The following is a 21,871-nucleotide window of genomic DNA, read 5'->3' on the forward strand; positions in this document are numbered from 1 at the left end:
ACCTTCGAAGCATGCGTTTCGGGCGGAACGAGTTCGTAGTGTAAGTAGTCATTCATCAGTCTTTGAGAGAAGTAGTGGTTCACGTTCGTTTTCAGAGAGGTACTTGACGAATCCAAGGTTTCCGAGGGCGACGGTAGTAGAACTTGGCGAATCCGAGTTTCTCGGAGGTCGTCACCGAACTTGGTCAAATACACGATGTGGGTAGACGTTCACTCGATGGCCTTCGGCGACGGTAGTTGTACACGGGTCTTCGGCCATGAAAGTAGTCGTACAACGTTTTCGTAGGTGTTCGGGGTCACGACACGGAACTTGACGTCCATAGAGTCTTCACGATTCGATGGTAGTGGTACACTTCCGTAGCCGTTCGAGTCATCGGTATAGGAAACTTGACGGAATTTGGAATCACTTCGGAGCTGTCGTGGTACTTAGGGTCTTCGGATTTGCTGGTCTCGGTTCGTGCGACGGTAGTGGTACATCTTGTAGTGGAACTTGGCGCATCCAAGGTCTCCGGCGTAGTGGTACACACACGTAGATGAACTTGACGGGTCGTCGTCATCCTGGTACTTGGCGTCATCTTGGTCTCGATAGAGATGAAACGGAAAACAACGGTTGTGGTACATGGCGTCCAGGGGGCTTCGCGGGTCATCCTGCACTTGGCGATCTTGACGATTCCGAGGGTCTCGGCGGAGGCCATGGTACTCCTGATTGCACCAAGATGATCTAGCAGTAGCAAGGGCGTCGGGGAGGACGGCCTCAGGTCAACGCGACCACGAAGCAGAGGCGAGGCCACGGCACTGCTGGATCTGGCGCGAGGAGGTCGGGAATGGCTTGTTCTGGCCGGCAACGAGGTAGCTTCTCCCCGTCCGGCAAGACGGCAGGAGCGCGGGGATGACGAGTCTCGATGACAAGAGGGTGCAGCAGCTGCTGCTGTCGGCGGCGACGTCTAGGCGGGTTGAGGGCGACGCGGAGAAGCAGGAGAAGAGGCAGGGCGACGGTCGGACGGCGGGGTCGCCGGAGGGAGCAGAAGGAACTCGGCGGCAAGGCCTCAGCAGCAGGAGCGCGGCCATGGCGGGGCTTGGCTGCTCGTGGAGGACGGCGGGCACCGGAGCTCCTGCTCTGCTGTAGCGGGCATGGGGACGAGGAGGTGGAGCTCGAGCGCCGTGGCCCGAGAGAGAGAGGCTGCAGGGCCTGGAGGGATCGAGAGGAGAGAGCGAGAGGAAGATGGGATCGAGGGAGACGGGGAGGTTCGAAGGAGATGGGGATCAAGCGCAGTGTCTCCTCTCCTGGCGACGTGAGGGAAGGAATCGAGGGAGAGGGAGATGTGGGATCGAGGCCTAGGGTTATGGGGGCATGCGGGCTAGCCTCGGAAGAAGGTTGGGCCTTGGAGGCCGGCGCGAGAGTGGGCCTAGGGAGGCCCAGTAGAAAGGAGGGGCCCAGCTGGGCCTTAAGGCAAAAGGGCAGGCCTAGCAGGCCTGAGAGGCTGGGCTCTTCTCTCCCTCTATTTGCTCTATTCAAAAACAACAGAAAAAAGGAAGAAAAGGGAAGAAAAGAAAATGGTAGAGAAAGAGTTTGGGCACGGGAATAAATTTCCTGGACTCGCAAAAATGCGCATGTTCCAAGAAAAATGGAGTGGGCATTTTTGAAAGTTTAAATTCAAACTCATTTGATTTAAAATCAAATGGTTTGAATAGGAAGTGAGGGTTAGGAAGGTCCAAAAATGATTGGTTTTTTGGTGGAGCTCTGGAAAATGATGAAAGAAATATATGGCAAGGTTTGAGCAGACACTCGAAGCAGAAAAGACTTGAGAGTTACATTGCAAGTGTGTCACGGTAATTCCACAAGAATAGAAATATTTATAACAGCTCCCTAATATCGGGAGGATAAGTTATAAAGATAAGTCACCCTTCCCTCGGTTTTAAATGGACTGAAGATCCATGCAATTTACTTAAGTGATTTTTTAGTTGGCTTTGAGAAAATGATGGCATGATGACATGATGCAATGCACACGATGCAACGAACCAAAACAAAAAACACATGACGAAACCCGGAAACCCTGGAAGGCATCTGAAGCTCCGGTCTTGGGGCGTTACAACAATTCTGCTACACATCTTTAAATTCAGCATCATGCATATATTCATTTTTTTATGGTCTCCAAACCAAATATTTTAAAGTCAAGTTGTGAAAGCATAGTATAACGATGAGACAATGCATCAGCAATAACATTTTCTTTGCCCTTCTTGTGTTTAATGACATAAGGGAAAGTCTCAATGAATTCAACCCATTTAGTATGTCTACAATTCAATTTTGCTTGACTTTTTTGATTGTACACAGTAGGGCAAATCCCCACTGCAATTTTTATATTTCAATTAAGGTATAGCAAAAAACAAACAGATAGTACACAAGGCTTCAGGGCCATAAATAATGTGTAACAAGTTGACTTTCAATGTGCTTCAAAGATTCATGATCAGAATGAATAACAAATTCTTTGGGCCATAAATAATGTTGCCATGTTTCCAAAGTCCGAACAAGAGCATATAATTATTATCATAAGTAGAATAATTCAGACGAGGCCCACTCAATTTTTCATAAAAGTATGCAATAGGTTTAGCATCTTGTAATAACACACCTCCTAATCCAATTCCACTGGCATCACATTCAAGCTCAAAAGTCTTATTAAAATCAGGAAGTTGTAGTAAAGGAGCATGTGTCAACTTATCTTTCAATACCATGAAAGCTTCTTCCTGTGCGGTACCCTAAACAAAGGCAGGTCCTCCTTTGTAAGCTCATTGAGAGGCGCAGCAATGGTGCTGAAATCTCTCACAAAATGCCTACCGAAACCAGCGAGGCCAAGAAAACTCATCAGTTGTCTGACCGTTTTGGGCTGCAGCCAACTCCCAATAGCTTCAATCTTGGCTTTATCAACTTCAATTCCCTATGGAGTAACAACATAGCCAAGAAAAGATACTCGGTTGGCGAAAAAAGGTGCACTTCCCAAGGTTACCAAACAAACGTGCATCATGGAGAGCAATAAAAACAACATGTAAATATTCCAAGTGTTCCTCCAAAGATTTGCTATAAATGAGTATATCATCAAAGTAAACTACCACAAATAATCCAATGAAAGTACGTAAAACTTCGTTCATTAATCTCATCAAAGTACTAGGTGCATTAGTTAACCCAGAAGGCATGACTAACCACTCATATAAACCAAACTTATTTTTAAATGTTGTTTTCCATTCATCTCCCAGTTTCATATGAATTTGATGGTATCCACTACGCAAATCAACTTTGGAAAAAATTCTAGAGCCACTCAATTCATCAAGCATATCATCTAGCCTAGGAATAGGATGCTGATAATAGTAATATTATTAATGCCTCTACAATCAACACACATACGTGATTTACCATCCTTTTTTGGCACTAGTATAACAGGAACAGCATAGGGACTAAGAGATTAACGTATATAAACTTTGTCAATCAGCTCCTATACTTGATGCATAATCTCCTTCGTCTCATCTGGATTGGTATGGTATGGCACACGGTTTGGTAGTGAAGCACCGGGAATTAAGTCAATCTAATGCTCAATCCCTCAAATAGGTGGTATTCTCGGTGGCACGTCTTGTGGAAAGACGTCAGCGAATAGCTGCAAAATGTTAGTGACAGCAGGAGGCAAAGAGAAAGGCACTTCCTCGAATGAAAAAATACCTCTTTGCACAGAAAAGCATAGCAAAAAGATTTGCTGAAATCTAGATCATCAACATCAGATTTGGTGGCAATTAAACATCCAATTTTCAATTTAATTTCAGAAGCAACACTAGATGGGTTAATATTAGGCTTCATATGTTGCTCAAATTCTTTGGCCACGATCCAATTTGCACTCTTATTTTGCTCCTGTTTTGCTTTACTAGCTCTATGAATATCATCTTTCAAAATGGAACCAGGAGACATAGGAAGCAAAGTAATATGTTTATCCTTATGAACAAGAGTACTGATTGTTTCTAACATGGTTGTCGGGTGTTAGGTGCGACATATGCCAAAGGATGGCTTATCATGGTGGGGGCGAGTAGAACGTCACCGGTGCCTGGAAACGGGATGAGGCGAAGACATGCACACCGGCGAATCTTACCCAGTTTCAGGGCTCTCCGGGGAGATAATACCTCTACTTCTGCTCTGCGGGGTCTCTGCATGATCACTATGGCAAAGTGTTTACACGATTGCTCCTTGAGATGTTTCCTGGAGGTAGGAGAGGGCAAGGTTAGCTCTCTCCCTCCTATATGATCTGGTCTAGAGCTAATGGGTTCCAACCCTTTGCATGGGTGCCCCGGGGGGTTTATATAGGCCTACCCCCCAGGGGTACAATGGTAATCCGGCTGGACGCGGGCCCAGCCGTCAGCGCCTCTGGCCTCCGTCTTCCCCGCTGACCGCTGGGGCCCGCCGACTGGTGGGCCCTGCCGACTGGCCTGGTACGGAGCCGATAGGCCGCGTCCGCCGCGGGCGGGTCTTGCCGGCTGCTGATTACTGTAGCCGTGCTTCTGATGACGTGGGCTTGATCATGGGGTCATGGCGACAGCCCCGCCGCCTGGCGGGCGATCACTATTGCCACTCTCCATCACATCTTGATTAATGGCACGTGGGCCCCGGGGGAGGGCTCGGCCGACTCCCCGGGGCCGCCTCCCGACGGGTCCGACTGGTGGTCCTCTTGTCGTCTCCTGGGGTCTCATTGACTAGTGGGACCCGCTGCCTTTGGGCCGTACAGACAAGCCGTCGTGGGTACAGGACTCGATCATGTGGTGCTAATGTTAGGGCCGGTATGGCAACAGTGCCATGCCGCACGGAGATCTTCCGGGGTACGGCGTGTTGTGGCCATGCCTGCCCTTGGTAAGGGGCGGGACTGGGCTTCACTGTAGCCACTCCCATGCCCCGTCCCTCTTAATGAGGTCATGGGGTTTGTTGGAGTCGCAGGCCGACTCCCCAAAGCCGGCTTCTCTGGAAGTCGCCAGTCAGGAGTCGGCTAATCCCTGCAGTCGTCCGTGGGACTCGGCCGTGAGTGGTCAGTCGGCCGTCTTGCCGTCGGCTCCTTAGAAGGCGGCTCTTCATCTTGGGTTCTTGAGGGGCGCAGCCTGCCCCGATGTCTTGAAAGGTTCTGGGCCTCGGGTTGGCCTACCCGTGGCCCATTACTCCGACAGTAGTCCCCGAAGCTGGTGAGGTGCCGCGGACGATCGGCCGAGAAGCCTCAGCAGTTTCTCTTTCCGGGTGCTCAACACATGGCTCTAGGTTGACTTCCGCCGGGCCGGCTAGAAGGAGTCGGACTCGCCCAACTCTGACTCGCACAAGATTTCGAACGTCGTGGCGGGATCCAAGTAGCGTGCTTGCTAAGCCTTCGGGCCGCCGCCCATTCTAGGCCTGTCATGCGATGACACGTGGCTGGGCCATTCTGCCAGCCTACGCGTGCGACAGGACAGGCCCATAGGCGGGGCCCGCCACTACCGCGCCTCGGCACCCGAGCGGATCCGCCGCGACCCCGGCGGACGGTTGGGATTCCCGTGGAGTTACTGCGCGCAGTAACTTTGTCGTGGAACGTGGGGGTCGTGGGGCCGTGGGCGCAGTAAATCCCACGACCGCCCCCTCGGCTTCGCAGCCCACGAGGCTATAAGTAGGGGAAAGAGGGGGGCACGCGCGCTCCTCCTTCCCACCACTCCTCGCTCTCCTCCTTCTCACTGCTCCTCGCTCTCCTCCTTCTTCGCTCCGCCGCGCGCCCAAGCTCCGATGAATGCCGCGACGGTCAGCTCGCGATGAGTTCTTCCTCCGCCGCCGCGCCTCCCCCGGTGCGCTCCGGCACTTGGGACGGCTCCGAAGTTCACAACGACCACATTGAGTTCCTCCGCCGGACTCGTCAGCTCCCCGGCGAGGATCATGTGCGGGTGCGTCTTGCACCGAAGGGGGAGATTTCCCCCACGCCGCAGGAGGGTGAGCGGGTCATCTTCCGCTCGCACTGCTTGCGCGGGTTGGGGATGCCGGCGAGCAGTTTCTTCCGATCCTTCCTGGAGTTCTACGGCCTCCAGCCGCACCACCTCACCCCCAACACGGTGGTGCTGATGTCCGCCTTCGTGGCCTTGTGCGAAGGCTTCCTCGGAGTCCTCCCCACCCTCGAGCTCTGGGGGAGTTCTTCTTCTCCAAGCTCGGCACCCAGGCTGCAGGCGTGCCGGCTCAATGTGGCGCTTTCATCGCCGTGCGAAGGTCAGGGGCCGACAACCCCTTCCCCTCCATCTCGCTGATAAAGTTGGTGAAGATGTGGCAGAGATCGTACTTCTACGTCAGGAGCGTCTCCATGAGGGGTGAGTGGGTCAACCTGCCGGCTTTCGAAGCCGGCCCGCCGGCAGGGAGACTGCCCAACTGGTCGTACCGGGCCAAGTCGCTGACGCCTGCGGGAGCGGGCGCAATCGCGCGAATCCGAGTGCTGACGCAGTCGGAGGGCTTGAATGGTCCAGACCTGCTGGCCGCCTTCGTGGCGCGCCGAGTTCTCCCGCTCCAAGGCCGCCCCCATATGATATGCTAAATGAGCGGGCACCGCAACCCGAGTCGGATGTGCACCAAGGACATGCCTCATGAGGAGGTGGCCTTCATGGTGAACTACCTCTCGGACAGCAAGCTTCTGGAGGATTGGCGGTTCGGCAAGGAGCCGTACTCCCGCGCCAACCCCCCGCCCGTGGTGAGTTACCTTTCCTTTCTTTCTTTGGATTGTCTTCTTTCTTGCCGAGTTTGTTTTGACCAGTCGGCTTTGGTCAGAATCCCCTCCTCCACCCGCCAGCCGGCCCGCGAGTTCCTCGCCGACCGGGCGGAGAGCGACGTCGACAACCCGGATCTGGGGGCGGCAGCTCTGGAGGACGATGCCGAGGGAGGAGGAGGAGCAGCAGCCAACTTCAGGCCTTCGGCCACTTTTGCCGACTGGCCTGATGACGACGCCGAGGGAGAAGTCACCCCCCGCCATCGGCCAGGAGCCAGCCAGCCTGGCACGAGCTCTTCTACCGCGCCGGGTGCTCCAGGCGGCGGGAAGAAGCGCAGGGCCGCGCCGACCTTGTTCGGCAGTCGGCCGAAGAGGAGCCCAAGGGTTCGGCTACGGCGACCCGGCGGGACGAGGCGGCTGCGAAGGCCATCCGCTTCCGTAAGGAAGTGAAGAAGCCGCCATTGGTCTCCGCGTGAGTATTCTGTCTCAATGCTTTTATTCTTTCTTTGTGGCTTTGCCTGAGTCTTTTGCTTGCTTCCCTTTCTTCAGGGCTCCCCTCACTCTTAAGAGGGTCACCGCCGCCTCCGTCATGGGGTCAGCGGAGACGTCCACCACCACTCAGCGGATTGACCCCGCTGCTGACCTCCGGGAGGGGACAGAGCGGAATGCGTAGGAGAAGCGCAATGAAGAAGAGGTCGTTCGCCTGGAGAAGGCAGAGGCCGATAGGGTGGAGGCCTCCGCCAAGAAAAAACTGGCGGAGGCCGAAGCCGCCGCCGCGACGAAGCAGCAGGCTGAGGAGGCCGCACACCGCCAATCGGCGGTGTTCGTCACCCCGCTAAACTCTGCGCTGCCGCCTCCGGAGTTTACGGGGCAGTCTGGGGAAGCCGACGGCGAGAACCCTATCGTGGAGAGGGAAGGCGGCGACCCCTCTATGCCGGACGTGATCGTTCCGCCGCCGCCTCCGCCGCCGTCTGAGAGTGCGCAAGGCAAGCAGCCAGCGGACCCTCTGGTGCCGCTGACCGAAGACGAGGCCGTGGCAAGGTTACTCCTCCAAGTCGGCTCGCCGACGCGCCGCCGTCTGGAGAAGGCGACTTCGGCACACCGCCCCCTGGAGGCCGGCACTGCTAGCTCGGCGATCCCAGACGCTGAAGCGACAAGCACCGCGCCCATTGGTTGGGTGCGAGGAGGCGGCACAGGGCCGCTGAACCAGGCGCTTCTGGACGTCCAGGCGAAGCTTCGCGCTGAGGGCGACGCTCTCCAGAATTGCACCAAGGCGTACCTGGCGTCGCGAGCAGCCGTCCGGGTATGTTTCTTCCTTTGGTCCTTGTTTCCTTGTTCCTCTCTGTGGGGGCGCGCCAGCGCACCCACTGGGTGTAGTCCCCGAGTTTTGGGCCGGCTACTGAGCAGGCGGCCCGGAACTCCAATTGATGAACTCTGGGTATTGACTTTTTGTCTGAAACGCTTGACGCAGGATTACCACAACTGCCGCGTCACTGCCTTCAACCGTAACGTTGAAGAGCTGGGCAAGCGGACCGCCGATTTGTCGGAGAGCCGGAGTAAGTCCTTTTTCTTCTCTGCGGGGGCGCGCTGGCGCACCCGCGGGCTGTAGTCCCCGAGATTCGGGCCGACTGCTAAGCAGTCGGGCCGGATCTCCCCGGCGATCTTCTTTATTGATGACTTAATGCCTTCTTTCTTCCTTCTTTTCAGGAGCCAACGCTGCTCTTCAACAGCAGCTGAGCGAAGCCAACTCCGCATTGCGCGCCAAAGGGGAGGAGTGCAGCAAGCTCGCCACGGAGCGTGATCTGCTGGCCACTCAATTGGCAGAGCAGAAGGAGCTGCTTGTGAAGACGTAGAGGGAGGCGGAAGAGACGGAGACCGCCCTCCTGGCCGAGTTCGCGAGCGAGCGCTCCTCCTGGTCTAACAAGGAGGCGATGCTGGCCTCCGGCTTCCATGAGATTGAAAACATCGTTGATGGTGAGTTTCTTTACTTTCTTTCTACGAGCTGCCGAATATAAGTCGTGCCGACTCCTGGTTTTTGACTTGCTTCTTCGTTTCTTCCATCTTGGCAGACTTCTTTCCTAGGCACTCGCAGGCCGCCACCCAGGCCATCGAGGCTGATCGTGAAGGTCGTAGGGCGGAGGGCGCAGAGATCGCCGCCGACGCCCCCCGAACCCTTGACGAGCACATCCTGAGCATCGAGGCTCGCCTTCGGCCGACTCACCGGATGTTGCGCCGGCTTCAACTTGTCGGTGCCCAGGCGATTGCCGCCCTGTGGCCGGACATGCAGGCTCTGTGCACCCCCAGCCTGACGGCCGACTGGCTAGAGGTCGCGGCTGGTCGTCTTGAGGCCTGGAAGGGTTCTTCGGCCCGAGCTGGAGCGCGCCGGGCCTTGGAGTTCGTCAAGGCGTGGTATCCGGGGCTGGATCTAGACCGGCTGGCCACACTTCGGTCAGAGGCCCAGCCGGAGCTAGCAGCTGTGGAAGACGCCCTCGTCAAGCGTACCGCGGCGATCGCCGAGTACACGACACCAGCATCTTCGTCCCTGAGCGGTCTGAAGACGGCGAGGAGGTACCGCCGGAGTGGTTTGGGATGAACCCAGACTACGGCGAGGACTCAGCGGAGGTGATTGGCTCCAGCGTCGAGGAGGAAGGCGAGGCGGAGGACGGAGGCGATACGGAGGCACCAGAAGACGGAGCAGACGGCCAGCCTCAGCTCGACCGCGCCTCCAGCAACGAGCCGCGTGCGACCGACCCGACTGCCACCGGAGGCGATCAAGCCGAGACTTGCCAACCGGCCGCCCCGACGCCTGACGCTGCCGCCTCCTCCGACCCTCTGAATCCGTCTGCTGCTTCCTAAGCTGCCGCTTTACCTTTATTTTATCTGCTTCAGTAGTCTTTGAAGAACTTGTTAATTCGCACAATTCCACCCGCGGGGTGTATTTTGAACTTCTGCTCAAAGATTCGGCCAAGGGCCTATGCTATGTAAATATATTTATCCGAGTTCTATCTTTTCCTGCTCATCGCTCTTTTGGCTTTTTTCCTTTGCCGCTTTCTCTTAGTTACCTGCCTTGCCAATCGGACAGCCGCTCTGCAGACTGCCGCTGGATCAAATGCTTGGCTAGTTTGGGAAGGCAAGTACTTAACCGTTTTTAAGAGTTTTTGAGCAAGTTGAATAGAAGGCGGCAATCCGACTATTCAAGAGTCGGTTTGCGAAAAAAGGCTGGGAGCCGTCTTGAACTATGCTTTATGCTTTGAGTCCTTAGCCATTTTTCATGAGAATGCCCATTCTACCTTACTTCTGCCCACCGTACAATCGCTCTGCGAGCTGCGGCTTCTGACAGGAGACGGTTTAGGCGTTTACACACTACTTGTTTGACTGCAGGAAGCATTTCATAGTGCAAGGCGGCAAGTCCCCGGGCCGACTTGTTGAGCCCGGTGCCAAACGGCATAACAAAGAGTAACATACTTGTAGGCATAATTTTTATCATACAGACAAAAGAGGGCAGTTCCCCGAGCTCGTCTCGGGGGGCCCGAAGTCTTGGTACTTTAATACAAAAGGTAGCATGGTACATACTGCATCAACTGTAAAATCTTCGGAGGAGATTTGCATTCCATGGCTGCTCTGTCTCCTTGCCGGAGTCGTCCCTCTTGCATGATCGGGGCTTCTGAGCGTCAATCAGGTAGTAGGAGTCGTTGCCCAGTACTTTGCTGATGATGAAAGGGCCTTCCCAAGGCACCGACAGCTTGTGCTGGCCGGCTGTTCACTGGATCAGCCGGAGCACAAGGTCGCCTTCTTGGAAAGATCTTGGCTTGACCTTCCTATTGTGGTATCGGTGCAGGCTCTGCTGGTTGATGCTGGACCGGCTGAGCGCCAACAGCCGGCCCTCTTTGATGAGGACATCAATACCATTGTTACACCCACAGCCCCTACTGTTACATATACTGGACCAATTACTAGAGCTCGCGCACGCCAATTAAATTACCAGGTACTTTCGTTTCTTGGTAATGATTCTAATGTTCATAAGATTATGATGCTGCCTAAATTGGATACATTTGTTTTGCTTACAAATGAAGGGCCTAGCTTGGAGAAGGATGAACATTGGAGCAAGAACACGCATGGAGTTGATGGCATGCGCAAGGGGATCAAGAACGGAGTTGCAAGTGATGATTTCAGGACTTTGAAGCCGCCATAAGGAGTGCATGAAGCCTTGGACGAAATATACAAGATGCCACTTCATAATATTCGTCCATAGGCTATTCTAGGTGCTGCGTCACCTTATTAATGGGCCAGGCCCATGTAATTTCGAAATACTTAAGTATAGGCTATTTTTAGAGTCTGTATGTGTGGGGAAATAAGAGTTAGGGTTGGTTTCGGATCCCACCCTCAAGGGCCACGAAATTCCCCCCTCTTCCTCCATATATACAGCCCTTAGGGCATCGTTTAGACTTTGGGTTTTGTTTAGATTAATAGTTCGCCATAGCTGCAACTTCGCGTACTTCGTTTGTGTCCAACGACCAGACCAAGACGTCACAGAACCCCACCTTGATCAATAAAGCTTTCATCTTATATTCGCAATATCCAGATTGCAATCTCAGTTTCTTGCTTGTTCTTCGTTTGCTCGCAGGAAACAGACCCTCGTGGTCAGGTTGATCGTGCTCCGGCGTGGTCAATAACCCTCGGAAGTTGGTTTAGCGATTGCTAAGGCGCGACGTCTCGCACGTTCGTAGTCGGATCGTCAAGTTCGACTCCCACAGAAAACGATAGCCACCATCTCATCGAAACATCGGGACACCTTAGCCTCTATCAAGTGGTATCAGATTTCCAGGTTGCTCGGTGAGATTTTACAGTTTTTCGTAGATTAGATCGAGTCTGTTCTTCATACCTACAGTCCACGAAAAAGCCACAAAAAAATTTAGGGTTAGTTCATCATATCCGAACCAATCTGAGCCTTTGCATAATCTTTTTAGGGGTTTTGCTTTGTTGAATTTGCGGTTGCATCGTCGTGTCAAGTTGTTGGTCTTAGAGTCTAGTCTTTTAGAGTTTCGAGTTCTGGTCATAAGTTGTCACGCCGCCGCCGCACCATCATCATCGCCCATCTATCACTTTTGCTTCTCCGCCACCGCTCTGAATCCATATCCATATACCACCACCAATCCGTATCCATATACCACCACCAATCTGTATCCATATACCACCACCGCTACCATATACCACCACCGCTGCCATATACCACAACCATATATCCATCACCAATCCGAGTTCTTCTCATATTAGGTTTGTTCTTGAGATCAATCTAAATTCCGATTCGTGTTTCCTTGCCTGCGTAGGTCTCGGAAAAAAAAAAGAGTCTGGAGACCCCCGGGCAGTTTTTGGGCCAAATTTTTCACGGGCAAATTTTTTTCCCTATCCTATTTTTAGGCTTTTCTGAGTATTTTGAGCCACGTGCCATCATAGTGATTTTTTGTCGCACTTTTTCGTCGTCGCTGCCCTGATTTCCGAAAAAGAAAAGTGAAAAAAAAATTCGTGCCCATCCTATTAGTTTGACGAGGGAAGAGTTTTGAGACACTCGCCATTATAGTGATTTTTCGCAAAAAAAAGGAGCGCAAAAAAAAAGGAGCGCAAAAAGAAGAGCGACAAAAAAGAGTTCCAGAGTGTGCTTTTCCCTTATTTACGTGCAGCGCCGTGATTTTGTTAGTGTTCTAGGCTCGCGTCTCTAGCACGATCTAGCCTAGGACAGCACAGTACCGTCGTTGAGCGTTTATTCAACTTTGCATCTCTGAATTGATTATTGCTGACCCTTTTTGCTACCATACTATAAGCCTTCCCAACTCCACATACATCTACGTTGTGCGTTTGGCTCTCCCTGGTAATCGCTCTATCCAAGCTTTTGAGAGTTTTTGACTACAACGGTTGCCGATCACCGCCTGCTGCTGGGTAAGAACTGGTAAGAATTTGAGATTTGCTTGACGGATTTGTGACACCCGCCACCACCACCACTTGTTAGTAGTCTGTAGGATCATATTCTTGTGTGTTTCTATTGCTGCTAACCATGCCAGGATCACAAGCCGACGAGACTGACTGGGAGAACTTGACGAACAAGGAGCTTCATGATACGTTTCAGCAAATGATGAATGGACAGGTGCAAGATGTGATAAACAGATTTGAAGAGGCCATGGAGAAGTTAGATGGCATGGAGAAGATGTTTGAAACAAAGCTCGATAACAAGTTTGCTAAATTGCTGTCGCGTTTTCCACCACCACCACCGGCTGCTCCTGCCGCACCTCTGCAACAACAGCAACAACACCGACTACCTCCACGTCGGGAAACAGCCCTCCGCCGAGCGAGCCGTGTCCCTCTTCAGTCGGGCCAAACTGCTGGTGCTGCTGTTGATACTTCTGTGGCTCCTACTGCTGATGTGGAGGAGGATGATTATGTGGGAGATTATGAGGATGAGGTTGATCAAAATCAGAACTACGTGCCACCAACAGCACAGCAACCACCAGGTCGTCCACATGCAAATAATGGCAATGGTAGGGCTCACCCTCAGGTACGAGATCATGACCATCTCCCTAAACTAAAATTGAATATTCCACCATTTGAGGGTAGATATGTTCCTGATATATATCTTACTTGGGAGTTAGAAACTGAACAACGATTTACATGTTTACAATATCCCGAGGAGAGACGTGTTCCTGCTGCTGTTTGTGCTTTCACTAGTTTTGCATGTGTTTGGTGGTCTGAGCATTGTAGATTATATCCTATTCCGGCTACTTGGGCTGCTTTGAAAACTGCTATGCGTACTCGTTGGGTTCCACCATATTATCAACGTGAATTACTTCAAAAATTGCAGCGCTTAAGACAGGGAAAAAATTCTGTAGAAGAATATTATCAGGAATTACAAACTGGCATGATTAGATGTGGTATTGTTGAGGAGAATGAAGCTATGCTTGCACGTTTTATGGGTGGATTAAATAGAGAGATTCAGACGATTCTAGAGTATAAGGAGTATACTAATATCACTCGTTTATTCCATCTTGCTTGTAAAGCTGAACGTGAAGTGCAGGATCGACAGGCATTGGCGCGGACTAACTTTTCTGCAGGTCGACCTTCATCATGGACACCACGTGCATCATCTACTTCCACACGTTCTGCTACACCGGCGCCTCCGTCGGCTGCCACCTCCAACTGTGATACAATAAAGCAGGCACAATCACCACTATCTGCCAAGAGCACACCTTCTGGGCCTGCGAAGAGCTCTTCTTCATCCATGGCATCAACAGGGCAAACACATGATATTATTTGTCGACGTTGCAAGGGTGGAGGTCATTATGCGAGAGAATGCCCATCTAAGCGTGTGATGATTGTTACTGAGGATGGTGGGTATGAGTCCGCTAGTGACTATGATGAGGAGACTTTGGCTCTTATTACACGTGACGAACACGGTGGAGACGATTCTGATCATGAGACGCAATACATGGCTCCTGAAGATGCTGACAGGTATGAATGTTTAGTTGCTCAACGTGTTTTGAGTGTGCAGGTTACACAAGCTGAGCAAAATCAGAGGCATAATTTGTTCCATACAAAGGGAGTTGTGAAGGAACGTTCTGTTCGCGTGATCATAGATGGAGGAAGCTGCAATAACTTGGCTAGCATGGAGATGGTGGAGAAGCTATCTCTCACCACAAGACCACATCCACATCCTTACTACATCCAATGGTTTAACAACAGCGGCAAGGTTAAGGTAACACGTACTGTTCGTGTGCATTTTAGTATCTCTACATATGCTGATTATGTTGATTGTGATGTGGTACCTATGCAAGCATGTTCCTTATTACTTGGTAGACCATGGCAATTTGATAAAAATTCTGTACACCATGGTAGAAACAATCAGTATACTCTTGTTCATAACGATAAAAATATTACTTTGCTTCCTATGACTCCTGATTCCATTTTGAAAGATGATATTAATAGAGCTAATAAAGCAAAACAGGAGACAAATAAGAGTGAAAATCAGATTGTGGCAAAAGAATTTGAGCACCAAATGAAGCCTAATAATAAACCATCTACTGTTCTTTCTGAAATTAAATTGAAAAGTGCATGTTTACTTGCCACCAAATCTGATATTGATGAGCTAGATTTCAGCAAATCTGTTTGCTATGCTTTTGTGTGCAAAGAGGCATTATTTTCATTCGAGGACGTGCCTTCCTCTTTGCCCCCTGCTGTCACTAACATTTTGCAGGAGTTCGCTGACGTCTTTCCACAAGACGTGCCACCGGGATTACCACCTATTTGAGGGATTGAGCATCAAATTGACTTAATTCCTGGTGCTTCGCTACCCAACCGTGCACCATACCGTACCAATCCAGAGGAGACGAAGGAGATTATGCGTCAAGTACAAGAACTGCTCGACAAAGGTTATATCCGTGAATCCCTTAGTCCTTGTGCTGTTCCTATCATTTTAGTGCCGAAAAAGGATGGTACGTCGCGTATGTGCGTTGATTGTAGAGGCATAAATAATATTACTATTCGTTATCGTCATCCTATTCCTAGGCTAGATGATATGCTTGATGAATTGAGTGGCTCTACAATATTCTCCAAAGTTGATTTGCGTAGTGGATACCATCAAATTCGTATGAAATTGGGAGATGAATGGAAAACAGCATTTAAAACTAAGTTTGGATTATATAAGTGGTTAGTCATGCCTTTTGGGTTAACTAATGCACCTAGTACTTTCATGAGGTTAATGAACGAAGTTTTACGTGCTTTCATTGGATGATTTGTGGTAGTTTACTTTGATGACATATTGATTTATAGTAAATCTTTGGAGGAACATTTGGAACATTTACGTGCTGTTTTTATTGCTCTACGTGATGCACGTTTGTTTGGAAACCTTGGAAAGTGCACCTTTTGCACCGACCGAGTATCTTTTCTTGGCTATGTTGTTACTCCACAGGGAATTGAAGTTGATAAAGCCAAGATTGAAGCTATTGAGAGTTGGCCGCAGCCCAAAATGGTCACACAAGTGAGGAGTTTCCTTGGCCTCGCTGGTTTCTATAGGCGTTTTGTGAGAGATTTCAGCACCATTGCTGCACCTCTCAACGAGCTTACAAAGAAGGATGTGCCTTTTGTTTGGGGTATCGCACAGGAAGAAGCCTTCACGGTATTGAAAGATAAGTTGACACATGCTCCTTTACTCCAACTTCCTAATTTCAATAAGACTTTTGAGCTTGAATGTGATGCTAGTGGAATTGGGTTAGGAGGTGTGTTATTACAAGATGGAAAACCTGTTGCATACTTTTCTGAAAAATTGAGTGGTCCTAGTCTGAACTATTTTACTTATGATAAAGAATTATATGCTCTTGTTCGGACCTTAGAAACATGGCAACATTATTTATGGCCCAAGGAATTTGTTATACATTCTGATCATGAATCTTCGAAACACATTAAAAGTCAAGCAAAACTGAACCGTAGACATGCTAAATGGGTTGAATTCATTGAGACTTTCCCTTATGTCATTAAACACAAGAAGGGTAAAGAAAATGTTATTGCTGATGCCTTGTCTCGTCGTTATACTATGCTTTCACAACTTGACTTTAAAATATTTGGTTTGGAGACCATCAAAGATCAATATGTTCATGATGCTGAATTTAAAGATGTATTGCAGAATTGTAAGGAAGCGAGAACTCGGAACAAGTTCGTTCTTAACGATGGATTTGTGTTTCGTGCTAACAAGCTATGCATTCCAGCTAGCTCCGTTCGTCTTTTGTTGTTGCAGGAGGCACATGGAGGAGGATTAATGGGACACTTTGGTGTCAAGAAGACGGAGGATATACTTGCTACACATTTCTTTTGGCCAAAGATGAGACGGGATGTTGAGCGTTTTGTTGCTCGCTGCACTACATGTCAAAGAGCTAAGTCACGACTCAATCCTCATGGTTTATATATGCCTTTGCCTGTACCTAGTGTTCCTTGGGAGGATATATCTATGGACTTTGTTTTAGGTTTACCTCGAACAAAGAAGGGGAGGGATAGCATATTTGTTGTCGTGGATAGGTTCTCGAAAATGGCACACTTTATACCATGTCATAAAAGCGATGATGCTGTTAATGTTGCTGATTTGTTCTTTCGTGAAATTATTCGCTTACATGGTGTGCCAAATACTATTGTTTCAGATCGTGATACTAAATTTCTTAGCCACTTTTGGAGATGTTTATGGGCTAAGTTGGGGACTAAGCTGCTTTTTAGTACTACTTGTCACCCCCAAACTGATGGACAAACTGAAGTAGTCAATAGAACATTGTCTACTATGCTTAGGGCTGTTTTGAAGAGTAACAAGAAAATGTGGGAAGAATGCTTGCCTCATATTGAATTTGCTTATAATCGTTCATTGCATTCTACTACTAAGATGTGCCCTTTTGAAATTGTGTATGGTTTCCTACCTCGTGCACCTATTGATTTGTTGCCTCTTCCATCTTCAGAGAAGGTTAATTTTGATGCTAAAGAACGTTCTGAATTGATTTTAAAAATGCATGAGTTAACTAAGGAAAACATTGAGCGTATGAATGCTAAATATAAACTTGCTGGAGATAAGGGTAGAAAACATGTTGTGTTTGCGCCTGGAGATCTTGTTTGGTTACATTTGCGTAAAGATAGATTTCCTAATCTGCGCAAATCAAAGCTAATGCCACGTGCTGATGGTCCTTTTAAGGTGTTAGAGAAAATAAATGATAATGCATATAAACTTGAGCTACCTATAGATTTTGGGGTTAGTCCCACTTTTAACATTGCAGATTTGAAGCCTTATTTGGGTGAGGAAGATGCGCTTCCGTCGAGGACGACTTCATTTCAAGAAGGGGAGGATGATGAGGACATCAATACCATTGTTACACCCACAGCCCCTACTGTTACATATATTGGACCAATTACTAGAGCTCGCGCACGCCAATTAAATTACCAGGTACTTTCATTTCTTGGTAATGATTCTAATGTTCATGAGATTATGATGCTGCCTAAATTGGATACATTTGTTTTGCTTACAAATGAAGGGCCTAGCTTGGAGAAGGATGAACATTGGAGCAAGAACACGCATGGAGTTGATGGCATGCGCAAGGGGATCAAGAACGGAGTTACAAGTGATGATTTCAGGACTTTGAAGCCGCCATAAGGAGTGGATGAAGCCTTGGACGAAATATACAAGATGCCACTTCATAATATTCGTCCATAGGCTATTCTAGGTGCTGCGTCACCTTATTAATGGGCCAGGCCCATGTAATTTCGAAATACTTAAGTATAGGCTATTTTTAGAGTCCGTATGTGTGGGGAAACAAGAGTTAGGGTTGGTTTCGGACCCCACCCTCAAGGGCCATGAAATTCCCCCCTCTTCCTCCATATATACAGCCCTTAGGGCATCGTTTAGACTTTGGGTTTTGTTTAGATTAATAGTTCGCCATAGCTGCAACTTCGCGTACTTTGTTTGTGTCCAACGACCAGACCAAGACGTCACAGAACCCCACCTTGATCAATAAAGCTTCCATCTTATATTCGCAATATCCAGATTGCAATCTCAGTTTCTTGCTTGTTCTTCGTTTGCTCGCAGGAAACAGACCCTCGTGGTCAGGTTGATCGTGCTCCGGCATGGTCAATAACCCTCGGAAGTTGGTTTAGCGATTGCTAAGGCGCGACGTCTCGCACGTTCGTAGTCAGATCGTCAAGTTCGACTCCCACAGAAAACGATAGCCACCATCTCATCGAAACATCGGGACACCTTAGCCTCTATCACTCTTCCAGCAGATCGGCGCTGTCTTGTTGTGCTTCTTCTGCTTCCTCCTCGGTGTACATGGTGACTCGTGGGGAGTCGAACTCTATGTCCATTGGGATGACGGCTTTGGCACTGTAGATGAGGAAGAAAGGCGTGAAGCCGGTTGACTAGTCTGGAGTCGTGCGCAGACTCCAGAGGACGGCTGGTAGCTCGTCGAGCCAGCAGCCAGCCGAGCACTCTAGAGGCTCGATCAGCCGGGGTTTGATGCCGGACAGGATGAGGCCGTTTGCTCGCTCCACCTGGCCGTTTGACTGTGGGTGGGCGATGGACGCTAGGTCCAGTCAGATGCCCTGTGTTGCGCAAAAACGGGCCAAGGCGCCTTTGGCAAAATTTGTGCCGTTGTCGGTGATGATGTTGTGTGGTATGCCATACCGAATTGTGATATCGGAGATGAAAGTTACGGCAGTCGGACCGTTCAGCTTCTTGATTGGCTTTGCTTCTATCCACTTGGTGAACTTGTCTACTGCGACGAGTAAGTGAGTTAGGCCACCTCGTGCTGTCTTGAATGGTCCCACCATGTCTAGACCCCAAACTGCGAAAGGCCAGGTAATGGGGATGGTCTTGAGTGCGGAAGCCGGCTGGTGCAGCTTGGAGCTGAACTTCTAGCACCCTTTGCATTTTTGGACCAATTCCTTGGCTTCTTCTAAGGCAGTCGGCCAGAAGAAACCGTGTTGAAATGCTTTTGCGACGAGCGCTCTTGAAGCCGCATGGTGGCCGCACTCGCCTTGATGGATGTCTTTGAGAATTGCTTGGCCTTGCTCTGGCTCTACGCAGCGCTGGTAGACACCAGTGACGCTGCGCCTGACCAGCTCTCTGTTGACTATGGTGTAGGCTGCCGCCCGGCGTTGTACTTGCCGAGCTGAGGTCTCATCAGTTGGCAGCTCTTTGCTCACCAGGAATTTGAGGATGGGCTGGGCCCATGAGGGTGTTGCTATTTCTTCGACTGCCAGAACTGTGACTTGGACGAGGGCGGTTGGGCTGGGAGGCGGCAGGTTGGAGTCGACAACCGCTTGCTGGGTTAATGAAGTCCCCAGGCCGGCTGGCGCGGCCCTTGGGTCGAGTTCTAGAATCTTCGAGTCCGCCGCCGCAGTCCCCGGGCCGGGCTCGACTGTGGCGGCTTTGGAGCTATCTGCCAAAATCCCCGTACCGACTGCCGGGGCTCTGGAGTCGGATCCTACGTCTTCGGGAGGAGCCGGCACAAAAATGGAGTCTGATTCTGGTGAAGGCTTGACAGACGGCTTGAGGAGGCGTTGAAGGGCGACGCCGGATGGTATTGCTTGGAGGGTAGAGCCGATTCGTGCCAAGGCGTCTGCTTGGTCGTTGTCGTTTCTTGGCACATGGAGGAACTCGCACCCTTCGAAATACCCGCTGAGTTGCTGCACGAGGAATCGGTAACTCGCCATGTTTGCATCTTTCGCGTCCCAGTCGCCAGATGACTGCTGGACCACTAAGTCCGAGTCGCCATAACACAAGATCCAGCGGATGCCAAGTTCTTTGGCAAGCCGGAGCCCGTGAATGAGCGCCTCGTACTCGGCGACGTTGTTGGAGGCGGCAAAATGGATTTGTAGTGTGTATTTGAGCTTGTCGCCTTTAGGAGAGGTGAGGACGACGCCGGCTCCCAAGCCGGTGCGCATCTTGGAGCTGTCGAAATGCATCCGCCAATGGGTGAAGTCAGGCGCTGGAGGTAGGTACTGGGTCTCGGCCCAGACGACGAGGAAGTCGGCCAGTGCTTGTGACTTGATAGCGGTGCGGGGCTGGTAGTGGATGGTGTAGGGAGCCAGCTCTATGGCCCACTTGGCCACTCGGCCAGAAGCATCTCGGCTACCAATGATCTCGGCAAGCGGGGCCGTGCAGACCACCATGATTGGATGCTCTTGAAAGTAAGGCTTCAATTTCTTCGTAGTAAAGTGTACGCCATAGCACATCTTCTGGTAGTGGGGGTAGTTCTGCTTGGAGGTCGACAGTACTTCGCTCAGGTAATATACCGGTCTCTGGATAGGTAGTGCCGTGCCTTCTTCCTTGCGTTCCACTACAATGACCGTGCTGACCACCCGGCTGGTGGCGGCGATGTACAGGAGCATAGGTTCCTTGGGAGTCGGAGCCGCCAGGACGGGTGGAGTAGTCAGCATCTTCTTCAACTGGAGAAAAGCTTCGTCTGCCTTATGGTTCCACTCGAAAAAAGTGGTCTTCTTCATGAGTTGGTATAAGGGGAGAGCTTTCTCGCCCAGCCGACTGATGAATCGGCTAATGGACGCCAAGCAGCCGGTGAACCTTTGCACATCCAGCAGTCGGCTGGGTACCTCCATTCTCTCAATGGCCTTGATCTTTACTGGGTTGCATTCTATGTCGTGTTCAGAGACCAGGAAGCCAAGGAGCTGGTCGGCTGGTACTCCGAAGACACACTTCTCGGGATTGAGCTTGATCTGGAATCGGCGTAGGTTCTCAAAGGTCTCCTTGTGGTCTTCCAGCAGCGTTCCACGCTTTTCCGTCTTCACCACCACGTCGTCTACGTAGACGTGGGCGTTCCTGCCGAGCTGCTTGAGGAGGCACTTCTGCATGCAACACTGAAAGGTGGCGCCGGCATTCCTCAAGCCGAACGTCATGGTGAGGTAGCAGAAGGCTCCAAACGGTGTAATGAAGGCGGTCTTCAGTCTGTCAGCCGGGTTCAGCTTGATCTAGTGATATCCTGAGTATGCATCCAAAAAACTCAACAGCTCGCATCCGGCTATGGAGTCTATCACCTGATCGATTCTTGGTAGAGCAAATGGGTCCTTGGGGCAGGCCTTGTTAGGCTCGTGTAGTCAATACACATTCGCCACTGCTTGTTCTTCTTCAGTACCAGGACCGGATTTGCTAGCCATTCTGGAAAGAACACTTCCATAATGAAGCCGGCTGCTAGGAGTCGGGCTATCTCTTCTCCGACAACTCTTCTCTTCTCTTCTGATAGGCGGCACAGGGGCTGCCTGACCGGCTTTGCATCAGATCGGACATGTAACTTGTGCTCGGCGAATTCCGTCGGTACACCTGGCATGTCTTTGGGGGACCATGCGAAGATGTCCCGATTCTCACGGAGGAAATCGACGAGCTCGCCTTCCTATTTGCTGTCAAGGTTTGCACCTATGACGGCGTACCTCTCTGGGTGCTCCGGATCCAAGGGTATCTTCTTTGTCTCTTTGGCCGGCTTGAACGAACCCTCAGCCTCTGACTCCTTTGGGTTGGGAGATACCTCAGGCTGCTTGCCGGCCATCGCCACAACTCGCTCATGGAGCCGCTTCTCGGCCGCGATTACCAGGGACTCGGCCAGCCGACTGCTCTCAGCCGCACAGGCA

This window comes from Triticum urartu, chromosome 1A (genome assembly GCF_056163025.1).
Source record: "Triticum urartu cultivar PI428250 chromosome 1A, HENAU_Tu73, whole genome shotgun sequence".
Taxonomy (NCBI): Eukaryota; Viridiplantae; Streptophyta; class Magnoliopsida; order Poales; family Poaceae; genus Triticum; species Triticum urartu.